General features: G+C 40.0%; 4 pseudogenes; 3 read left to right on the forward strand and 1 right to left on the reverse strand.

Moving 5' to 3' along the window:
- Window positions 1-9,321: 9,321 nt before the first annotated feature.
- LOC144542898 (Ig kappa chain V region 3547 pseudogene) lies at window positions 9,322-9,732 on the forward strand (annotated as a pseudogene).
- A 6,593-nt stretch (window positions 9,733-16,325) lies between these two features.
- LOC144542842 (Ig kappa-b4 chain C region pseudogene) lies at window positions 16,326-17,850 on the reverse strand (annotated as a pseudogene).
- A 419-nt stretch (window positions 17,851-18,269) lies between these two features.
- LOC144542843 (Ig kappa chain V region 120 pseudogene) lies at window positions 18,270-18,766 on the forward strand (annotated as a pseudogene).
- A 2,706-nt stretch (window positions 18,767-21,472) lies between these two features.
- Window positions 21,473-21,972, forward strand: LOC144542899 (Ig kappa chain V region 3547 pseudogene; annotated as a pseudogene).
- The last annotated feature ends 650 nt before the right edge of the window (window positions 21,973-22,622 follow it).

The raw sequence follows: 22,622 nt of genomic DNA on the forward strand, positions 1-22,622 counted from the left end.
TATTTGACTAAAACTTCAACAAGTAATTAAACAGAAGAGGCTTAAAAACTAAAGTATGAACCAGTGAAAGACAGGAAAAAAAATTCAGACAAAAATTAGTACCTGCATCTTGGAGGATGAAGATCTCTCAGGAGTCTGCTCTGTTGTTCTGGAGATGTCAGCCTCGAAAGACTCAGTGGCATTCCACTGTCCTTCAACCTGAAGAATGAGTTCAACATTATTATTGAGTAGATGGTCAGCATTAAGAATAATAACCATAAGCAGTTTCAAAAAAGGTCCAAAAGAAAACTGGTGGTCTTAAGACACTTTGGGGCAAGTCTAATATACACACAAATTTATCACATGTAATACATGTATGTACTCTATGTGTGTCACGACCGTGCCTCCCTCACCTGCCCTTTTGTGTCTGCACCCTGCCATTTTCCATCTGACCCTTCCTTGGACTGTCTTTGTTTGGACTCTCTAGTTTGGATTTTTCGTTTTTTGGACTTTCTCAGTTTGGACTTTCTCAGTTTGGACTTTCTTAGTTTGGACTTTCTTAGTTTGGATTCGCTACCATCAGTGTAAGCCTTGGTTTTGTTTTCTTTGTAAATCTGTGAACTGTTCCTGCCTGCCTGAGAGTCTGCATTTGGGTCCTTTCCCTCGTTGTCCCCAACCCTCACCTGTGATAATGTGGACATGTGTATAACACAACACCTAATGCCCAGAGCCGAAAGTTTCGACACACACCTCCACAAACAGATTCTTTTGATCTGTCTGCACTAATTCAAACCTGTTACTACATTGTTTAGACTGTATTTGGAAGCACAATCTTTGCAAAAAAATTACATTGTACAAGGCTCTATGTTTATGAAAGGCTGCAAAGTTATCCTGAACTAGGCAAATCTAGTCAGAGGCAGAAACACCAGTATTGGGTTAAATCTGAGAAAAAACAAATCTGCATCATTCTGATGTTCACATTTAAGCCAATATTCACAATCATTAATCTTTCTTTAACTGAATGACAGTTTTTCACACTGACATTTAGCAACTCATTTTTGACAAACCTGTTTCCTCCAAGGCCAATCAGTTCCACCATAGTCATACGTTATCTCTTCTCCTGCATTAATGTCCCTCAAAGCAAATAGACAGAGGTGTGGTTTGCCCTCTGTTATGACCCTCTTCATTTTGCAGTTTGGATGCTTGTGGTCATCATTAACTAGTCGTCCAAGGCTGCCATCTTCTCGAGCTGCATCAACACTTCAGAAAGGTAACAAATCACTGATTAGGCTTCATAAAATTAAATCACTGATTGTAATTTACCATCAGTCCTTAAGAAGAGAACTTCAGATACACAACACAGGCTACTTACTGATGGCTATAGTTGCTAACTAAATGACCATTTAATTATCACACATTTGTTTGAGATATGAAAAAACTCAATTGTTCAGAAATGTAAAATTCAATCTAAGCCTTACCACCATGTTTTTTCTTGCCAGTAGAAGTCAAACATGAAAACAACACATCTACTGTGATATGCCCTCCTCCTCCTTAGAGATTCTTCAGAATTTATTAATTCCCCTCTGTACTCCACCACAAAGTCTCCTTTTCTGAAATGGGCCTTGGCAAACACCCCTCGACCTAGTGCACACACAGATACCACTACACTGTTGAAAGCTTTACAGTTATGTTATTTTTTAGTATCCCTAAAAGCTGCATATGCAGGAGCTATTTTTTTCATAAGACATCAATAACCACATGAAAGGATTAATAAAGGTTATAACTACAATAACCCCCAAAAAGTGAATAATAATTTTCTAGCTTTGGTTTGTGCATCCGCATCCAATCAGGCCACCAGACCAGAACTAATGTCATGCCCTAGTGTTGAGGATGGGAGAACAAAACGCAATGCCATTTCTATGCAACTTTCCATTTCTTTTCTTTACTAAACCCCTGGGTACAAGTAAGAGGTAAGTTCTGCGAGAACAACAATGTATAATATAAACACACACACACACATACCTTTAAAAGAGTTAATGTATTGCACGTCCAAGTCTGCTGTCTTGTCCAGGACCTTGACAGCATGTTCTTCTGCATCCTGTAATGGTGGTTTCCTGCTTCTCCTTGCAGCCATTGAAATCCTATAATTAAATACAGTGCAGTTTTAGTTATGTTAGACAACCAAATCTAGACCACTGGAGTGTTTGTCCAATGAATATGATGTAATCAGCGCGACAAAGTATTAAATGGCGGACACACGGGAGCTAACTAGCTAGTTAGCTAGCTAGCTAACTAAGCTATCCCGCTAGCTAGCTACTTCGCTAACGTTAACGTTATTTATTCTTCAGGTAGCTAACGTTATCCCTCAAGAGTAAAGAATATGCAATGCGCAAACTTTGTTGCTTTTTAACTTGTTTTAAACAGAACTACTCATGTTATTTGTAAGAAATTATAATGTTTATTTTAATATTTTAATGTTAATTTAAGCTATCTGACTCATGTTCAGGTAAATGTGAGCTTTTACCAGGTAAAAAAAATGTTTCTTCATGATTTGACCACATGCTGCATTTCAATCATATCAACTGTTCAGTCTTCACAAGGAAGTGCCTATACCTCCCTATTCGGGAGTGAGGACATTGTGCGTGTGTGTGTGTCTCATATCAGCATCACAAACACCATTTTCCAACGAAAATCTGTCATGCTTGGCAACAACTGAACCTGTTTCTGTGGAAAGAGCTCAAGTTGCTGAATGTCCCCGGTCAAACGGGAAATTATTTTCTGATATGAAATGTTATTGTCTTTTTTGTATGCAGAGGTGGAAAGTAAGTGTACTGTACTTCAGTACAGTTCTGGCACTTGAGTATTTCCATTTTGTGAGACTTTCTACTTTTTCCTCCACTACATTTATCTGACGACTGTAGTTACTAGTTATATATAGTTATATCTATTAACTATATGTATAGATATATAGTTATAGTTATATATAGTTATATATATAACTAGTAACTATATGTATGGTTATATAGTTATAGTTATACATACTTATATAACTTTTAAACTCCTCAACAGTCCGTGGCGGCCGGCCCATTGGAGCGCAGTGGGCGGCGCACCAGTTGATTGACAGGCAGAAAAAATATATATTTCTTTTTAAGATTTGGGGATTTTGCCTCTTAAATTGTGTTTAAAATATTAATAAAAGGTCCTAATCTTGTAAGTAAAATATTATGCTCTGAATATGTGCTGGTACACTTTATAGACACTGACTGTCAGTTGCATTCTGAGACATGATGCTGTCGGGGCTCACTTGCTTGCATCCAAGCAGGCCAACGTTGAGTACACCCTAGTGGTTTAATAAAGAACAGCAGGCCAACGTTGAGTACACCCTAGTGGTTTAATAAAGAACAGCAGGCCAACGTTGAGTACACCCTAGTGGTTTAATAAAGAACAGCAGGCCAACGTTGAGTACACCCTAGTGGTTTAATAAAGAACAGCAGGCAGCGATCTATCAGCATGAGATGACAAGTGTACGGCTTTTGGGATGCAGAGATGTGCGCTCTGGCCACCCTGATGATAGAAACTTCACCAATCAAATTCACTGGAATGTTCCCGTCACCCGCAACAGAGAGGACGACCGAGTGTTTAACATCATGGCTGCTGATATTGCACCAAACAGCGTTGAATCTCTCAGAAATGTTGAATGGTGTAGTCTACAGGAAAAGCTTCATATCAAGCAGCTTGGCCCGGACAGAGCCGATCAGCATCAAACAGCGCTGTGGTGACAGAGAGAGAGCTACACCTGAGTATTCTGCAGAAGCTGCTATGAGAGCAAGCACAGATCCTGTACAGACCCACGGCGCGCGTGTACAATTCAACTCAATTCAATTCAGTTCAATTCAGTTCAATTCAATTCAATTCAATTCAATGCATGGAAGCACTGCAACACGCTTATCAGTTAAATAATTCCACTAACGTTACTTAAATACCACAAGGTAAAAATGTTACCTACTGTTAGAGTGGCGTTTTCCTATAATAATGAAATCGCTAATATGGAAATATGACTTAATTTTGCTATATGAAACTAAGAGTGAATTTATAATTTAGACTAATATGTAGTAGTAGTTTGTATTATCATTTATGTTTTGTCAATCAATGAGGTGAGGTGATCTGGATCCTTGGAGTAACAGTATAAGATATTTTCGGTAAGTAATTCTAATCTATTGAACTGCATAAAAAGTAAAAACACTTTTATTTAAATTAATTAGAGAAGATAAATTTTGAGCATACAATGCAAATATGCCAAAATGAATGAAAATACACAAATATTAATCATGGAGCACACCTCATCAAGAATATACACAACACCATTAAATTCAAAACAAACATGTCTTTTTCTCTCTCTCAGAACACACACACACACACACACACACACACACACACACACACACACACACACACACATAAACAGTCAAACAACTCCTCCAAGTAGAAGTTATGGACCCTGAAACATCTGATGATGAACATCTGACTGTGTATGAAAGAAACTTTGTACAAAATGGTCAAATCAAATGTATTTATAGAGCACATTTCTAATGGTGCAACCCAACATGATTTAAAGCTGCAATAAGTGACATTTTCTGACCACTAGAGGGCGACAAGAACAGCAACACATTTGTAAATAAACTCTCAGCAAAGCCACGTCTCCCTCCCTCCACTGCACTAGAGGCAAGACAATTATTATAATAAAGCACAAGAAAGGCAATATAAAATTAAAGCTGCAAGCAGCGATGATCGGGCCCTCGCACTTTGCGCACGTCGGGGTGTGCTGTGTTCCTGTTTCGTGGCGAAACATGGAAATTCGACGCCTCACCACGCCCACGCCGTTGGACGAAAACTCAAGCTTATACTAACTTTTAATCGTCAAGGTCTGTTATATACGCTGACCAAGTTTGAGGTGGATCCGATTAACCTCCTAGGAGGAGTTCGTTAAAATATGACCCCTGTAAATGGCCAAAAATGCACAAAAATGCCACAATAAATTCAAAATGGCTGACTTCCTGTTGGGTTTAGGTCATGGCACCTGTTGACGTTTTTTAAAGTCTGGACATGATACATGTGCCTACAAGATTTCGTACATGTAGGTGAAACGTAGAGCGATGAGTATTTTTTTGAATTTTGTAGGGGGCGCTGTTGAGCCATTTTGCCACACTCATGCGCAAGAGCCATAAAATATCTAATTTCCACCACTTCTGAGGCGTGTGCAAAGTTTCGCAACTATCCGAGCACCTTTAGCCCCTTAAAAATGCGATTCATTCGGCCCAAGAAGAAGAAAAATAATAATAATTCCTTGCATTACAATAGGGCTTCGCATCGGTCGGTCCTCGGGCCCTAAATATTGGGCTCTCTGCACATCCCTAGTATGTATACACACATACTGTATATGTATGTTTTTACCATAATTCCGCAAAAACAAAACTCAGTGTTGATTTTCTGCAGGGAATTCCTTGACACGGAGTCGCATCTGCTCACCAAGTTGCAAGTTCATAGCTCTTGTGTAACACGAATAAGGGTCCGTGCTACAACCGTACTGCTGCTACAATCTCCCTACCTCTTCCATCACTGCTATTATGTTATTATATCATTATATTGTTATCTATGAGGCTACACCACATGACTATTGTGGATTGATTAGGTGCATTAGATTTGTCTGCTATTAATTTGAGCACTTTACTGATGACATCCTTATGCCAATATTCACACACTGTGAGGAACACAATGAAAAGCATCATAACCAAAATACTCCAAAACATAGTAACAAAAGTAATAGTGAAGTAGTTTCACGAAGGAATACCTGATGTATGTTACACAATGTGAGGTGATCTGGATCCTTGGAGTAACAGTATAAGATATTTTCGGTAAGTAATTCAAATCTATTGAACTGCATAAAAAGTAAAAACACTTTTATTTAAATTAATTAGAGAAGATGACATTTGAGCATACAATGCAAGTATGCAAAAATGAATGAAAATACACAAATATTAATAATGGAGGTGGGGGTAGAGAATAAGGACTAGGTGGAAAATAACTAGAGTTATCGCTTTCGGTTTGGGAACATTATGTTGGGGCGGAACACAAGAACAGAAATGTTAAATATCAGTTCTGCTCAGAAAGAACAGATTGCAAAAATAAATCTGTTTCTTTTTTTAATGACGTGTAACTGCAGTGTGAGTGTTATTGTGTTGAAAGAACGTTTTAGTCACTTTTATGGTTCAACTGCAGTGGAGATTGCATTGGGTGTTTGTTGGACTGTGAACTAGAGGTGCCTAAGTGAAGTCAGTAACAAAATTTCAAACAATTAATCGTCATAATGGCAAAGTCTAGGAAAATAAGGTCTAGGTGGAAAATAACCAGATCTCTTATCTCTTTCTCTCACACACCCATACACTTGGACTGTTCAGTCTTCACAAGGAAGTGCCTATACCTCCCTATTCGGGAGTGAGGACATTGTGCGTGTGTGTGTGTCTCATATCAGCATCACAAACACCATTTTCCAACGAAAATCTGTCATGCTTGGCAACAACTGAACCTGTTTCTGTGGAAAGAGCTCAAGTTGCCGAATGTCCCCGGTCAAACGGGAAATTATTTTCTGATATGAAATGTTATTGTCTTTTGTTTATGCAGAGGTGGAAAGTAAGTGTACTGTACTTCAGTACAGTTCTGGCACTTTACTTGAGTATTTCCATTTTGTGAGACTTTCTACTTTTTCCTCCACTACATTTATCTGACGACTGTAGTTACTAGTTATATATAGTTATATCTATTAACTATATGTATAGATATATAGTTATAGTTATATATAGTTATATATATAACTAATAACTATATGTATGGTTATATAGTTATAGTTATACATACTTATATAACTTTTAAACTCCTCAACAGTCCGTGGCGGCCGGCCCATTGGAGCGCAGTGGGCGGCGCACCAGTTGATTGACAGGCAGAAAAAATATATATTTCTTTTTAAGATTTGGGGATTTTGCCTCTTAAATTGTGTTTAAAATATTAATAAAAGGTCCTAATCTTGTAAGTAAAATATTATGCTCTGAATATGTGCTAGTACACTTTATAGACACTGACTGTCAGTTGCATTCTGAGACATGTGATCTGCTGTCGGGGCTCACTTGCTTGCATCCAAGCAGGCCAACGTTGAGTACACCCTAGTGGTTTAATAAAGAACAGCAGGCCAACGTTGAGTACACCCTAGTGGTTTAATAAAGAACAGCAGGCCAACGTTGAGTACACCCTAGTGGTTTAATAAAGAACAGCAGGCAGCGATCTATCAGCATGAGATGACAAGTGTACGGCTTTTGGGATGCAGAGATGTGCGCTCTGGCCACCCTGATGATAGAAACTTCACCAATCAAATTCACTGGAATGTTCCCGTCACCCGCAACAGAGAGGACGACCGAGTGTTTAACATCATGGCTGCTGATATTGCACCAAACAGCGTTGAATCTCTCAGAAATGTTGAATGGTGTAGTCTACAGGAAAAGCTTCATATCAAGCAGCTTGGCCCGGACAGAGCCGATCAGCATCAAACAGCGCTGTGGTGACAGAGAGAGAGCTACACCTGAGTATTCTGCAGAAGCTGCTATGAGAGCAAGCACAGATCCTGTACAGACCCACGGCGCGCGTGTACAATTCAACTCAATTCAATTCAGTTCAATTCAGTTCAATTCAATTCAATTCAATGCTTGGAAGCACTGCAACACGCTTATCAGTTAAATAATTCCACTAACGTTACTTAAATACCACAGGGTAAAAATGTTACCTACTGTTAGAGTGGCGTTTTCCTATAATAATGAAATCGCTAATATGGAAATATGACTTAATTTTGCTATATGAAACTAAGAGTGAATTTATAATTTAGACTAATATGTAGTAGTAGTTTGTATTATCATTTATGTTTTGTCAATCAATGAGGTGAGGTGATCTGGATCCTTGGAGTAACAGTATAAGATATTTTCGGTAAGTAATTCAAATCTATTGAACTGCATAAAAAGTAAAAACACTTTTATTTAAATTAATTAGAGAAGATACATTTTGAGCATACAATGCAAATGCAAATATGAATGAAAATACACAAATATTAATCATGGAGCACACCTCATCAAGAATATACACAACACCATTAAATTCAAAACAAACATGTCTTTTTCTCTCTCTCAGAACACACACACACACACACACACACACACACACACACACACACACACACACATAAACAGTCAAACAACTCCTCCAAGTAGAAGTTATGGACCCTGAAACATCTGATGATGAACATCTGACTGTGTATGAAAGAAACTTTGTACAAAATGGTCAAATCAAATGTATTTATAGAGCACATTTCTAATGGTGCAACCCAACATGATTTAAAGCTGCAATAAGTGACATTTTCTGACCACTAGAGGGCGACAAGAACAGCAACACATTTGTAAATAAACTCTCAGCAAAGCCACGTCTCCCTCCCTCCACTGCACTAGAGGCAAGACAATTATTATAATAAAGCACAAGAAAGGCAATATAAAATTATGCAACAAATACATTTGATTCTGATTCCGTTTTTTTTTTTACCATCATATGAATACAGCATTATACCAGTCAAGCCCTCGATTTTCCCATAAGGACTTTCTGTCAGATGGTTTTTATGCTCCACCAGTCACTCACTCACACATTGTTTCACTTCCCTTTAAGAAGCCTCTCATGCATATCAGCACAGAAGTCATATAGCACAGAGTCCTCATATAACCAGGAATATATTAAACTACATTGGAAATAAATTAACAAATACAAATTAGTTTTGTTCACTCACTGTGAAAAAAAAACCCAAACTGATCGAAATCAGTCTCAGTTTGTAAAACATTAGCTAGCTGATGTAATAATTACCTAACTTTCAATTTATGCCCCACATTTACAAGATTAATAACTTTTTGTTTGTGTTTGTGTTCGTTTGTAAAAATTTAGCTTACATAAATGCTTAGTCAAGAGTTTGTTAAATTGATTGATCCATTTAGAAACAGCATCATCAGAGTAATCCAAGTCCCTGTTGGAGTCAGTCAGAGCATTTCCATAGAGAGCCACTTTGCATCAGCAGCACCATGCTCCAGTGCTCTGGGAGAGTTTATAGTCCTGAGAGTTGAACACTGGATGACTGACAGCTGTCCTTCATGACAACAGAAGCCACAGAAATCCTCCTCATCAAAACATGACTTTGATCTCCATCCTCATCTGGACTCTCCTCTGCTGCTGCTTCACAGGTAAAGTCCAGAGAATCAAACTCCTCTCCTCTATGAACATCCGTCCCTCTGAAATGAAGCGGAGAAAACCATGACGGTGGTTTATGTTTTTGTCTCTGTATCCTCAGAGTCCAGAGGCCAGGTCACAGTGACTCAGCCTGGAGCAGTGAGGTCTGCTCCGGGAGGCTCCGTCACCATCAGCTGTCGAACCAGTCCCAAGGTTTATGTTTCGAGCAGCTACCACCATTTAGCCTGGTACCAACAGAGATATGGAGAAACTCCTAAACTTCTCATTTACTATGCTAATCAGAGAGCATCAGGGATTCCAGCTCGTTTTACAGGCAGTGGATCAGGGACTGACTTCACTCTGACCATCAGTGGAGTCCAGGCTGAAGATGCAGCAGTTTACTACTGTCAGAGTTTCCACATTATCAACAGTCAAGCTCTGTTCACACAGTGATAAAGCGTCGTACAAAAACCTCCCTCAGTCAGACTGAACTGACTGCTGCAGCTGGAAGCTACTGCAGGAACTGATACAGTTCACTGAGGACACACACACACACACACACACACACACACACACTCACCCTTGGAACTGTTCAGTCTCCACATAGAAGTATTAATAATTCTCCATGTCAAGACATTCTGTGGAAGTCAGGGTGTGTCTCTCTCTCTCTCTCTGTGTATGTGTGTGTGTGTGTGTGTGTACGCATGTGTGTGTGATATCAGCATCCCAACAGGGAACAACTCACCCTGTTTCTGTGGAAATTATTTGTCTTTTTACTATTATGCAGAGGTGGAAAGTAACTAAGTATATTTACTCAAGTACTGTACTTAAGTACAATTTTGAGGTTCTGGCACTTTACTTGAGTATTTCCATTTTGTGAGACTTTCTACTTTTTCCTCCACTACATTTATCTGACGGCTGTAGTTACTAGTTATATATAGATATATCTATTAACTATATGTATAGATATATAGTTAGTTATATATAGTTATGTAACTTATACTTTGCAGAATAAGATGCAAAACATATGATAAGCTTATAAAATATGTTGCATTGTTAGAGTTTAAACTCCCCAACAGTCCGTGGCGGCCGGCCCATTGGAGCGCAGTGGGCGACGCACCAGTTGATTGACAGGCAAAAAATATATATATTATATATATATGTGAAGTGTTTTCCTATAATAGTTAAATCGGCAATGAGGAAATATGACTTAATTTCGCTATATGAAACTAAGAGTGAATTTATAATTTAGACTAATATGTAGTAGTAGTTTGTATTATCATTTATGTTTTGTCAATCAATGAGGTGAGGTGATCTGGATCCTTGGAGTAACAGTATGAAATATTTTCAGTAAGTAATTCAAATCTATAACTGCATAAAAATACTTTTATTTAAATTCATTACAGAAGATCAAATTTGAACATGCAATGCAAAAATGAATGAAAATACACAAATATTAATCATGGAGCACACCTCATCAAGAATATACACAACACCATTAAATTCAAAACAAACATGTCTTTTTCTCTCTCTCAGAACACACACACACACACACACACACACACACACACACACACACACACATAAACAGTCAAACAACTCCTCCAAGTAGAAGTTATGGACCCTGAAACATCTGATGATGAACATCTGACTGTGTATGAAAGAAACTTTGTACAAAATGGTCAAATCAAATTTATTTATAGAGCACATTTCTAATGGTGCAACCCAACATGATTTAAAGCTGCAATAAGTGACATTTTCTGACCACTAGAGGGCGACAAGAACAGCAACACATTGTAAATAAACTCTCAGCAAAGCCACGTCTCCCTCCCTCCACTGCACTAGAGGCAAGACAATTATTATAATAAAGCACAAGAAAGGCAATATAAAATTATGCAACAAATACATTTGATTCTGATTTCGTTTTTTTTTTAACCATCATATGAATACAGCATTATACCAGTCAAGCCCACCATCTATTGGATGTGGATGTGTTTACTGGATGTGTGATGATGCATTACATAATCCCTCCCATCCATAGAACCCCCGCAAAGCAGCCGGGCCAGACTCTGTCTCTCCATCCACCCTGAAGCACTGTGCTGATCAGCTGTCTCCGGTGTTCACAGACATTTTCAACACCTCACTGGAGACATGCCACGTACCAGCCTGCTTCAAGACCTCCACCATCATCCCCATCCCCAAAAAGCCAAGGACCACAGGACTTAACGACTACAGACCCGTCGCCCTGACATCTGTGGTGATGAACTCATTTGAGCGCCTTGTGCTGTCACACCTCAAAAACATCACTGACCCACTCCTGGACCCCCTGCAGTTCGCCTACAGAGCCAACAGGTCTGTAGACGATGCAGTAAACATGGCCCTCCACTTCATCCTCCAGCACCTGGACTCCTCAGGAACCTACGCCAGGATCCTGTTTGTGGACTTCAGCTCTGCCTTTAACACAATCATCCCGGCTCTGCTACAGGACAAGCTCTCCCAGCTGAGTGTGCCTGACTCCACCTGCAGGTGGATCACAGACTTCCTGTCGGACAGGAAGCAGCACGTGAAGCTGGGAAAACACGTCTCTGACTCCCGGACCATCAGCACCGGTTCCCCTCAAGGCTGCGTTCTTTCCCCTCTACTCTTCTCCCTGTACACCAACAGCTGCACCTCCAGTCATCAGTCTGTCAAGCTCTTGAAGTTCGCGGACGACACCACCCTCATTGGGCTCATCTCTGGTGGGACCCTGAGGCGAGCAGGAACGATTGTGGACGACCCCTCCCACCCTGGACACAAACTCTTTGAAAAACTCCCCTCTGGCAGGAGGCTGCGGTCCATCAGGACCAAAACCTCACGCCACAAGAACAGTTTCTTCCCGTCTGCAGCCGGCCTCATCAACAAGGCCCGGGACCCCCACTGACACGGACCCTTGCCCCCTCCCCCCATAGGCACCACACGCTACAGTAACCACAGTCTCCACATCTGACTCAATGCGTTCATTTACGCATTCTGTACAGTAAACATTCCTCTGGTCAATATTTTGCACATCCCTGCACTAACTGTACAGCTTTTCCATTTCACTTCAATAGCAGATACATTGCACATTTTTTTATTATATTTTTTCATATTCTGTATTGTAAATATCTCTTTTTGTTTTTTATATTTATATTCTTGACTTTGACTTACAGTACTTGTTGTGTTTTTTTACTTCTACTTTCTATTTTTCTCCATGTTTATTGTATGCACCTACATACCAAGGCAAATTCCTTGTATTGTGAACTTTACTTGGCAATAAACCTGATTCTGATTCTGATTCTGATTCTGGTTCTGATCATTACTTAACTGTCTCAAACTATCACCAGTAATTGTAAACTCCTAGTCACTTTACCCTGAGACAAGCTCAGTCTCTGTGGATTTAATGGAACCACTGTTACCATTAAGAAAGCAACATAAAACATCTGTTATTTTTATATTAATATCCATGCAAGGAGACACAACTGATTTTGTGGAAAAGTCTTTATTGTCTTAACATATTAAGAATAGCGGCGTTACTGTTGTTGCTGTCCAGGCACATGAGGGTGACCTTCATCAGCTTAGAGGACAGGAAGGCTGCAGCTGTCAATCAATCACCAGGCGGTTTGACACCTTTACTGTGTGAGAGTCGATTTTCCCCTTTAAGGAGTTTCTGTCAGATGGTTTTTATGCTCCACCAGTCACTCACTCACACATTGTTTTAGCCTGATATTCAGACTGAACGGCCATTTCGTTCCCGCTTCATTATTCAGTCTGACATTTCCTCCTTGTTAGCCGTTTTCTGTGTGGGGGGGTTTGATTTTCCCCGAACCGATCACTAGTGACTGACGTATCCGGCCGCTCTGACGTTATTTTCAGTTACACTGATGCTGGGCGTATTTACTAACTTTACCAAGAATGTCGGTCGTTTTTGACAAAAAATATCATCTTTGTAAAGACAATATGTTGGTTAAGGAATGATTTCAACAAATATTATTCTGCCGAAACGCAAAATGAAAAACCCGTTGCACGAACGGTTCAAACTTTAGTCCCGCCCACAAAGGCGCTGATTGGTCCGATCGTTTTTCCGATGGAGAAATCGCCGTTGAATAGAGCAACACCAGACTCTCTGAATCACTCGACAAATCTGAAGAGTGGGCGGGTCGCGATTCAGGAGTCGGGAACCAGGCTAACATTGTTTCACTTCCCTTTAAGAAGCCTCTCATGCATATCAGCACAGAAAGAGTCCTCATATGACCAGGAATATATTAAACTACGTTGGAAATAAATTAACAAATTCAAATTAGTTTTGTTCACTCACTGTGAAAAAAACCCCAAACTGATCGAAATCAGTCTCAGTTTGTAAAACATTAGCTAGCTGATGTAATAACTACCTAACTTTCAATTTATGGCCCAAATTTACAAGATTAATAACTTTTTGTTTGTGTTTGTGTTCGTTTGTAAAAATGTAGCTTACATAAATGCTTAGTCAAGAGTTTGTTAAATTGATTGATCCATTTAGAAACAGCATCATCAGAGTAATCCAAGTCCCTGTTGGAGTCAGTCAGAGCATTTCCATAGAGAGCCACTTTGCATCAGCAGCACCATGCTCCAGTGCTCTGGGAGAGTTTATAGTCCTGAGAGTTGAACACTGGATGACTGACAGCTGTCCTTCATGACAACAGAAGCCACAGAAATCCTCCTCATCAAAACATGACTTTGATCTCCATCCTCATCTGGACTCTCCTCTGCTTCACTCAGGGTGAGAAAAAAAAAATCTATTTTTTCTATATTGTGAAAATCATTTGGAGTGTAGCTGAGTTTCACCTCTCCATCTCATGTCCAATGTTTCTTCTCTCTCCTCAGGGTCTTTTGGTCAAAACGTTGTCTTGACTCAGCCAGCAGCAAAATCAGTCCAGCTTGGTCAAACTGTCTCTATGGACTGTAAGGCCAGTCCAAAAGTTACACACCACTCTGGCTCCCAATATTACCTTGCTTGGTACCATCAGAAAACTGGAGAAGCTCCTAAACTTCTGATCTACCTAACATCAGACAGATTTTCTGGAATCTCCTCCAGATTCACTGGAAGTGGAGGAGGGAATGGAGTTGACTTCACTCTGACCATCAGTGGAGTCCAGGCTGAAGATGCAGCAGTTTACTACTGTCAGAGTCACCACTCTATCAACAGTCAAGCTCTGTTCACACAGTGATAAAGCGTCGTACAAAAACCTCCCTCAGTCAGACTGAACTGACTGCTGCAGCTGGAAGCTACTGCAGGAACTGATACAGTTCACTGAGGACACACACACACACACACACACACATACACACACACACACACACACACACACACACACACACACACACACACACACACACACACACACAATTGAGAATTTATGATGTTGTTCATAGTGTCTGTGTTCACAGACCAAGACTGGGAAGACTGGGAAGACTGGTTCAGTCCAAACTCAAACACACAGTAGTCTTGTTGTGCTCCATTCAGCCTCAGGTCAGAAAACTGAACAACACTCTGTCAATCATGATGTTTCCTTTTAATGTTCAGGGACGACTTTATAAAATGGAAACATCATGCTCCACCGGCAGTACTTACAGGTTTACAGTCTTATAGCTTTTACTTGGAATTTGAATGAATTCTGAATTAAATGAATGAATAAATTGTATTTATTAAAAGTGTCCTTCACCGGTTGGATGCCCAGCCCACATGGGCTTACAAGACAGAAAAGAAAAATGATAAAATGAATTATTTTTTCAACCTCAGACTCATTGACCTTGGCTCATTTTCTGTGAAGAACATATAAAAGAACACATTTTCATTGAGTGCACACTGTGCACCCCCATACACATTTATATTACATATGTGGTGATCAGGTCCACTGGACCCGAGGGTAATACAAGTGTGGAAAAGTGTGTGTGTAGGTGAAAGCAAGTAAAAATGAAATAAAAAGGTTTGCTGTGTGCCTTCACTCTGCCTGCTGTTTCAACACAGCACCAAGAACCTGTCTGCTCCCGCTTTATCCGCACTCTTTACCCTCTGCAGTGTGTGAAACTACACTAAATCTTGTGGGAACCTGCACAGTGTTATTTTGAAACATTTTAAACATTCAGTATTTTTCCACACTCTGCTAAAATAGAGGAGACACACAACACATAAACAGCTTTGCGTGTGTTACCGCAGTCGATCAGTATGGCAAAAAGACTCTCTGCTCAGAGGGCCTTAGAAATCATTTTTGCAGAGAGAGAAGCTAGTGTGGAAGGAGCGTCTTCCACTTTGGAAGATGAAGAATTTTCCAAATATGAGGATCATGTCTCTGTCAATTCGGAGTCTGACAGTGTGTTGGAAGAAGAGGATGAGATTGACCCTATTTTTACATAAATTGTTATGGCTGTATTGTTTTAAAAACCCAATAATGTTGTGGGTCCACCAGACCCGCAAACATTGGGTGAATAACAAAAACATGAACGCCACACAAGGGTGGAGAGAACTTAGGGGTACAAGAAATCCTGCCTTCTCTTCCACGCTTTCTCCAGAAATCTCACCAAAACAAAAACCTCTTCCTTGAACAGCCACCTCAACATATCACCCTCACAAGACCAGAACAAATCAGGGTTTTTCTCCTGTATTATTTTAAACAAAAGATTTCTCAGGTCACTGTACCTTGTAGAATAAAAAGAAAGAATGAAATTTGTCCTCAACAACACCCAAATCACAAAAATAACTTTAGGAAACCACTGAGAAACAGAACCACTGTCATGTTGCTCTCACAGAGTTACTGGATATGTGAGAAAAGAATTACATAATCCCATCTTTTCCTTCTCAGATCATCACCAGCATTTATAAAATCCTAGCAAATTAACCCTGAGACGAGTTCAGTCTCTGTGGATTTAATGGAACCAGTGTTACCATTAAGACAGCATCATAAGACATCTGTTATTTTTATAATAATATCCATGGAAACAACTGATTTGGTGAAAAGATCTTTATTGTCTTAACATATCAAGAAAAGCGGCTTTACTGTAATCAAGAAAACAATACTATTTAAACATGTAATGACTCCGGTGAGAGAGAGAGAGAGACAGAGAGAGAGAGAGAGAGAGAGAGAGAGAGAGAGAGAGACTACAGTGCTGAGTGCAGACTGAGAGCAGTAGCAGAGTAAAACCAGTAGCAGAAGTCCCAGTGAGTCAGGTCAGGACTGGGAACACCGGTCTCTCCTCAGTGTCTCCGAGAGCGGAGACTGGGAGCCCTGGGTGGCCTCACAGGTCACAGAGCCCACCTTCCTCCACTGCTCTGCAGGGAGCCTCAGGGTGCTGCTCCAGCTGTAGCGGCCGTCCTTCTCCAGCACCCCGGGGCTCCTGCTCTCCTCCCAGCTGCTGCTGCTGCTGCTGCTGCCGTCCACCTTCCAGGCCAGCCTCCAGTCTGAGGGGAAGCCCTTGTTGGCCAGGCACATGAGCGTGGCCTTCCCCTGCTGCAGCTCCACGCTGGAGGGGGGCAGCACCGTCAGGGTGGGACGGACATCACCTAGGAGACACCGATCAGCTTAGAGGACAGGAAGGCTGCGGCTGTCAATCAATCACCGGGCGGTTTGACACCTTTACTGTGTGAGAGTGGATTTTCCCCTTTAAGGACTTTCTGTCAGATGCTTTTTATGCTCCACCAGTCACTCACTCACACATTGTTTCACTTCCCTTTAAGAAGCCTCTCATGCATATCAGCACAGAAAGAGTCCTCATATGACCACGAATATATCAAACTACATAATAAAAGGAGTACAGATTTGGAAACATTTTAAAATTTCTTTTCTAAATCAGCAAACATTTCTAACTGTATTTTAAATTAAACTAGAAACTGGAAAAATTGCAAACAAATTGGATTACAAATACATTTTTAAATAGGATTTTTTTCTTGAGGTTTGTTGAAACATAACTCTGCGTTTCTGTAAAGTTTAAACCAAAAAGAAACATGACCATAAAATTAGAAAATGTTGAAATAGCTTTTGAAACCGTACGCCTACTTGAAGCGACAAAATAAGACATTTGTCTACATTTTCAAATATTCACAAGTTGTCAACAATCATTTAAGTGAAAATTGAAGATTAAAAAGCAATTTTGGAAAGTAGTAATGTTTTTCATTTATCTTTTCTAAAGGTCAAGTTGTTGACTTTTCACAGTATGTCTACAATGTGTAAAAACAAAAGTGTAGTCAAGCAGCTGTAAGTTAGACTCCATGGTTAAGGAGAGAAACAGAGAAAAGAAAGCTAACTGTAAGTGATGTAAGTCAACACACTGGATATTTATATCTACTTCTAAAATTCAGACACAGGAATAAAAGCCTTAATAAATAATATGATGTTTAAAATTTGTGCAGAAACTTACTTCCAACATCCAGTCTGGTTCCTCCACCAAAAGTCCACCACAGTGATACAAACTCATTGAGCCGCCGTACAAAAACCTCTCACTCTAGAGAGACACGGCTCTCTCACTTTGACAACAACAAACTCACCAAAATCAGGCTGAATTTGTAAAACCTAGCTAGCTCATGTAATAACTAGCTAAATTATCACAAATAGCACAACATTCCTACATTAATCACTTTTGGTTTGTATACTGTTAAATTTGTCTTGTAGTGATATTTAATTCTCTAGCAGTGAACTTAAACAAGACAAAAGAAATTCTTGAAAAACACTTGTTTATAGACATCAAACCAAATCTACATATTAATTAGATTAGATACATTGATAATCAAGAGTTTGTTAAATTGATTGATCCATTTAGAAACAGCATCATCAGAGTAATCCAAGTCCCTGTTGGAGTCAGTCAGAGCATTTCCATAGAGAGCCACTTTGCATCAGCAGCACCATGCTCCAGTGCTCTGGGAGAGTTTATAGTCCTGAGAGTTGAACACTGGATGACTGACAGCTGTCCTTCATGACAACAGAAGCCACAGAAATCCTCCTCATCAAAACATGACTTTGATCTCCATCCTCATCTGGACTCTCCTCTGCTGCTGCTTCACAGGTAAAGTCCAGAGAATCAAACTCCTCTCCTCTATGAACATCCGTCCCTCTGAAATGAAGCGGAGAAAACCATGACGGTGGTTTATGTTTTTGTCTCTGTATCCTCAGAGTCCAGAGGCCAGGTCACAGTGACTCAGCCTGGAGCAGTGAGGTCTGCTCCGGGAGGCTCCGTCACCATCAGCTGTCGAACCAGTCCCAAGGTTTATGTTAATAGCGGCAACCACTATTTAGCCTGGTACCAACAGAGATATGGAGAAACTCCTAAACTGCTCATTTACAGGGCTAATCAGAGAGCATCAGGGATTCCAGGTCGTTTTACAGGCAGTGGATCAGGGACTGACTTCACTCTGACCATCAGTGGAGTCCAGGCTGAAGATGCAGCAGTTTATTACTGTCAGAGTTTCCACTATCTCAACAGTCAGAATCTGTTCACACAGTGATAAAGCGTCGTACAAAAACCTCCCTCAGTCAGACTGAACTGACTGCTGCAGCTGGAAGCTACTGCAGGAACTGATACAGTTCACTGAGGACACACACACACACACACACACACACACACACACACACACACACACACGCACCCTTGGAAGTATTAATAATTCTCCATGTCAAGACATTCTGTGGAGGTCAGGGTGTGTCTCTCTCTCTCTCTGTGTGTGTGTGTGTGTGTGTGTGTGTGTACACATGTGTGTGTGATATCAGCATCCCAACAGGGAACAACTCACCCTGTTTCTGTGGAAATCCTTCTCTGATATGAAATGTTATTGTCTTTTTACTATTATGCAGAGGTGGAAAGTAACTAAGTATATTTACTCAAGTACTGTACTTAAGTACAATTTTGAGGTTCTGGCACTTTACTTGAGTATTTCCATTTTGTGAGACTTTCTACTTTTTCCTCCACTACATTTATCTGACGGCTGTAATTACTAGTTATATATAGTTATATCTATTAACTACTTATATAGTTATAGTTATATATAGTTATGTAACTTATATATATTACTAATATGTAGTAGTAGTTTGTATTATCATTTATGTTTTGTCAATCAATGAGGTGAGGTGATCTGGATCCTTGGAGTAACAGTATGAAATATTTTCAGTAAGTAATTCAAATCTATAACTGCATAAAAATACTTTTATTTAAATTCATTACAGAAGATCAAATTTGAGCATGCAATGCAAATATGAATGAAAATACACAAATATTAATCATGGAGCACACCTCATCAAGAATATACACAACACCATTAAATTCAAAAGAAACATGTCTTTTTCTCTCTCTCAGAACACACACACACACACACACACACACATAAACAGTCAAACAACTCCTCCAAGTAGAAGTTATGGACCCTGAAACATCTGATGATGAACATCTGACTGTGTATGAAAGAAACTCTGTACAAAATGGTCAAATCAAATTTATTTATAGAACACATTTCTAATGGTGCAACCCAACATGATTTAAAGCTGCAATAAGTGACATTTTCTGACCACTAGAGGGCGACAAGAACAGCAACACATTTGTAAATAAACTCTCAGCAAAGCCACGTCTCCCTCCCTCCACTGCACTAGAGGCAAGACAATTATTATAATAAAGCACAAGAAAGGCAATATAAAATTATGCAACAAATACATTTGATTCTGATTCCGTTTTTTTTTTTTTTACCATCATATGAATACAGCATTATACCAGTCAAGCCCACCATCTATTGGATGTGGATGTGTTTACTGGATGTGTGATGATGCATTACATAATCATTACATAACTGTCTCAAACTATCACCAGTAATTGTAAACTCCTAGTCACTTTACCCTGAGACAAGCTCAGTCTCTGTGGATTTAATGGAACCACTGTTACCATTAAGAAAGCAACATAAAACATCTGTTATTTTTATATTAATATCCATGCATGGAGACACAACTGATTTTGTGGAAAAGTCTTTATTGTCTTAACATATTAAGAATAGCGGCGTTACTGTTGTTGTTGTCCAGGCACATGAGGGTGACCTTCATCAGCTTAGAGGACAGGAAGGCTGCAGCTGTCAATCAATCACCAGGCGGTTTGACACCTTTACTGTGTGAGAGTGGATTTTCCCCTTTAAGGAGTTTCTGTCAGATGGTTTTTATGCTCCACCAGTCACTCACTCACACATTGTTTTAGCCTGATATTCAGACTGAATGGCCATTTCGTTCCCACTTCATTATTCAGTCTGACATTTCCTCCTTGTTAGCCGTTTTCTGTGTGGGGGGGTTTGATTTTCCCCGAACCGATCACTAGTGACTGACGTATCCGGCCGCTCTGACGTTATTTTCAGTTACACTGATGCTGGGCGTATTTACTAACTTTACCAAGAATGTCGGTCGTTTTTGACAAAAAATATCGTCTTTGTAAAGACAATATGTTGGTTAAGGAATGATTTCAACAAATATTATTCTGCCGAAACGCAAAATGAAAAACCCGTTGCACGAACGGTTCAAACTTTAGTCCCGCCCTCAAAGGCGCTGATTGGTCCGATCGTTTTTCCGATGGAGAAATCGCCGTTGAATAGAGCAACACCAGACTCTCTGAATCACTCGACAAATCTGAAAAGTGGGCGGGTCGCGATTCAGGAGTCGGGAACCAGGCTAACATTGTTTCACTTCCCTTTAAGAAGCCTCTCATGCATATCAGCACAGAAAGAGTCCTCATATGACCAGGAATATATTAAACTACGTTGGAAATAAATTAACAAATTCAAATTAATTTTGTTCACTCACTGTGAAAAAAACCCCAAACTGATCGAAATCAGTCTCAGTTTGTAAAACATTAGCTAGCTGATGTAATAACTACCTAACTTTCAATTTATGCCCCAAATTTACAAGATTAATAACTTTTTGTTTGTGTTTGTGTTCGTTTGTAAAAATTTAGCTTATATAAATGCTTAGTCAAGAGTTTGTTAAATTGATTGATCCATTTAGAAACAGCATCATCAGAGTAATCCAAGTCCCTGTTGGAGTCAGTCAGAGCATTTCCATAGAGAGCCACTTTGCATCAGCAGCACCATGCTCCAGTGCTCTGGGAGAGTTTATAGTCCTGAGAGTTGAACACTGGATGACTGACAGCTGTCCTTCATGACAACAGAAGCCACAGAAATCCTCCTCATCAAAACATGACTTTGATCTCCATCCTCATCTGGACTCTCCTCTGCTGCTGCTTCACAGGTAAAGTCCAGAGAATCAAACTCCTCTCCTCTATGAACATCCGTCCCTCTGAAATGAAGCGGAGAAAACCATGACGGTGGTTTATGTTTTTGTCTCTGTATCCTCAGAGTCCAGAGGCCAGGTCACAGTGACTCAGCCTGGAGCAGTGAGGTCTGCTCCGGGAGGCTCCGTCACCATCAGCTGTCGAACCAGTCCCAAGGTTTATTTTAGTTTTAGTAGCTCCCACCGTTTAGCCTGGTACCAACAGAGAGATGGAGAAACTCCTAAACTGCTCATTTATAATGCTAATACTCGAGCATCAGGGATTCCAGGTCGTTTTACAGGCAGTGGATCAGGGACTGACTTCACTCTGACCATCAGTGGAGTCCAGGCTGAAGATGCAGCAGTTTACTACTGTCAGAGTGAACACTATATCAACAGTCAGTATCTGTTCACACAGTGATAAAGCATCGTACAAAAACCTCCCTCAGTCAGACTGAACTGACTGCTGCAGCTGGAAGCTACTGCAGGAACTGATACAGTTCACTGAGGACACACACACACACACACACACACACACACACACACACACACACACACACACACACACACACACACACTCACCCTTGGAACTGTTCAGTCTCCACATAGAAGTATTAATAATTCTCCATGTCAAGACATTCTGTGGAAGTCAGGGTGTGTCTCTCTCTCTCTCTGTGTATGTGTGTGTGTGTGTGTGTGTGTGTGTACGCATGTGTGTGTGATATCAGCATCCCAACAGGGAACAACTCACCCTGTTTCTGTGGAAATTATTTGTCTTTTTACTATTATGCAGAGGTGGAAAGTAACTAAGTATATTTACTCAAGTACTGTACTTAAGTACAATTTTGAGGTTCTGGCACTTTACTTGAGTATTTCCATTTTGTGAGACTTTCTACTTTTTCCTCCACTGCATTTATCTGACGGCTGTAGTTACTAGTTATATATAGTTGTATCTACTAACTAGTTATATAGTTATAGTTATATATAGTTATGTAACTTATACTTTGCAGAATAAGGTTTTACATGCAAAACATATGATAAGCTTATAAAATATGTTGCATTGTTAGAGTT

The sequence above is a fragment of the Centroberyx gerrardi genome, chromosome 19 (assembly GCF_048128805.1).
Source record: "Centroberyx gerrardi isolate f3 chromosome 19, fCenGer3.hap1.cur.20231027, whole genome shotgun sequence".
Classification (NCBI taxonomy): domain Eukaryota; kingdom Metazoa; phylum Chordata; class Actinopteri; order Beryciformes; family Berycidae; genus Centroberyx; species Centroberyx gerrardi.